The sequence below is a fragment of the Littorina saxatilis genome, linkage group LG10, assembly GCF_037325665.1.
Source record: "Littorina saxatilis isolate snail1 linkage group LG10, US_GU_Lsax_2.0, whole genome shotgun sequence".
In the NCBI taxonomy this organism is placed as follows: domain Eukaryota; kingdom Metazoa; phylum Mollusca; class Gastropoda; order Littorinimorpha; family Littorinidae; genus Littorina; species Littorina saxatilis.
Window position 1 is genome coordinate 1,726,647 of NC_090254.1, and position 2,474 is coordinate 1,729,120.

At 43.3% G+C, this 2,474-nt stretch overlaps 1 long non-coding RNA gene across 1 annotated transcript; it reads left to right on the forward strand.

Moving 5' to 3' along the window:
- The first annotated feature begins 877 nt into the window (after positions 1-877).
- Positions 878-1,885, forward strand: LOC138979166 (uncharacterized). Its single transcript, XR_011459910.1, has 2 exons — positions 878-1,185; positions 1,589-1,885. It is a non-coding gene; the product is annotated as an uncharacterized lncRNA (long non-coding RNA).
- Positions 1,886-2,474: the final 589 nt, after the last annotated feature.

Here is a 2,474-nt window from a genome sequence, read left to right on the forward strand (position 1 = left end):
TACTAATCTGTATATGGTTTTTGCAGATAGGGAGAGAAGGACGGAAAATGACTGTTTTGTTGTTGTAAAAAGTCCGTTTTGTGCAGGCCCACGTGCTCGATGAGGTATTTAAAGATGACATGTTTTAAGGTGGTGGGTGAGGGGTAGCTGACATGTTTAGTGCACCGATGCTTTCTGTTTGCAGCCTTCGTTCGTTCGTTTCGTTTCGTGTTCCTGTAACTGCTGCACGGCTGCCTTTGGCGGGACACTGCTAGCCGCAGACGTTGGAGCTGGGACCTGAGGAAGCTACGCTAACCGGCTAACCAGCAGACCGGCTAACCAGCGAACCGGCTAACCAGCAAACCGGCTAACCAGCAACCCGGCTAACCAGCATACCGGCTAACCAGCATACAGAAAGAAAGCTAAGTGCACCATGTCGTACGCACCCCGTTGACCACCGTTGTCTTTTCGTATCTATGATTTCATTGGAGTAGTGACAACGTGGGGTGTGGACACCTGCATGAACTAGAGCTTTTTGAACAGAACATTCTCATTTGACTGTATTTACACGGGATCAGCGTGTTACTATAATTTTCTATATACTACTGGCATTTTGTCAGTGATCACGGGTTTTTTACGTGTTGAGAACGTAAAAGGAACATATTTTGAGTGAAGGCTCGAGGGAGGTGGAGAGTTTATACATAAACAGGCGTCTGAAACTTATACTTTTGTTGACTCTATTTAATTGTATGACTGCGAGAGTGGATCGTGGTGTGGTTAGTTAATTAGTAGTAATTAACCGGTTCATAATCACCTTAAGTGATATATTGAAACGTGACAGTGTGCGTGTGCGCCCGCGCGCGCGAGTGTGTGTGTGTGTGTGTGTGTGTGTGTGTGTGTGTGTGTATGTGTGTGTGTGTGTGTGTGTGTGTGTGTGTGTGTGTGTGTCTTTTTCCTTTCTTTGTGTGATTGAGTTTGTTTTGTCTCTGTCAAAAGAAAAGCACCATAGGCATAAACACCATAAGCTTACTTGTAACCAAACAAATTGCATCTTGTGAATGTTGACATTGAGTATGTGTATATTCACTCCAGGACCAAGATTTGTGCAAGTATCTGACTGCCCAACTGGATAAGATGCAGCGCGCCTGGGTCTCAGTTCCTGAGAGAAACGCAAGAGAGCTACCCGAGACAACGTAAGCTTCGCAGGTTAGTTCAAAATACATATTCCCGTTGACCCCTTACTTCTGCTTGGCATTTGAGTCAGTTCAGAAAATATGATAGATTACAAGAAGTCGTCCTCTCTGTGAGAATGCCTCTGTGTGTGTGTGTGTGTGTGTGTGTGTGTGTGTGTGTGTGTGTGTGTGTGTGAGCGCGCGCGCGTGCGTGCGTGCGAGTGCTGTTTGCTTGCATGCGTGCGTGTATGCTTGCGTTTGTTTGTTTGTTTGTTTGGTTGTGTGTGTGTGTGTGTGTGTGTGTGTGTGTTTTTGTGTGTGTGTGTGTGTGTGTGCCGTGTGTGTGTATGTGTGTGCGCGTGTGTGTGTGTGCGCGTGTGTGTGATATGGAATAATGAATTAAAACCAACAAAACTCGTTTGCTTTCATGTTTCAAGAGGTGAACGGCAGGAGGACTTGAGAGTTTCAATGGCTTACCGTAGGCTACGACGTCAGGACAAAGAAAAGAAGCGTTATCTCAACGTTGCGGATGCGAACAGAGAAATGACAGAATCAAGACAATCCTACGGAGGTTTACTGGGAAGTGAACAAGAAACATTCCTGCCTTTGGTCATCATGTCTCGAGTGTGAAATTTAGAACGCTGTACAAATAAAATAAAACAGTGAGCAACTGAAAACAAAGCGTACGTTTCTGTAATGCTTCGGTAATGAGTCGTTGCTGTTTGGAAGCTTTACATTTGTTTTGTTTTTAATATATATTACTGTATTGTTGTTGTGCCCGCTATAACTGCGTTGATGACGATATTCTGTCAAAACCACTGCCTTTACTTGCCAGATAAGTTACACGACAAATGTGATTAGCATTTTACTGATGAATTTGATAATTACGCATATGCATATTGCTAATGTACAGCTTGACAGCATTGCCCTTTGCTTTATTTGCGCACGTCTTGCCGCCAGCATGGGTTGAAAAGTCCATTGATGTGCTGTGTTTTGTTATTGTTATTACATTCACAGTAAAAAAAATGACAAAACAAAGCATATTTATAGACTTCTAACAACCATCTATGGGCTAACAAGACTGTGCAGATCGAGTACATGAATAGAGCCGTCATTCTATCCGAATCAGTGGTATTTGTATATTTCCTGCAACTTATTGGCATTTTGCTGGCAATGGTAAAGACAGAAATATGGCATTTTGCCGGGCCACAACTGGCCCGGTAATTTCAGCAGGTAAAGGGCCATTAACGGAAAATATATGGAAAAAAGTTTTTTTTATATGGAACTAAAAACCTGCAAAATGCTGGCAAAATGCTGGCGAAA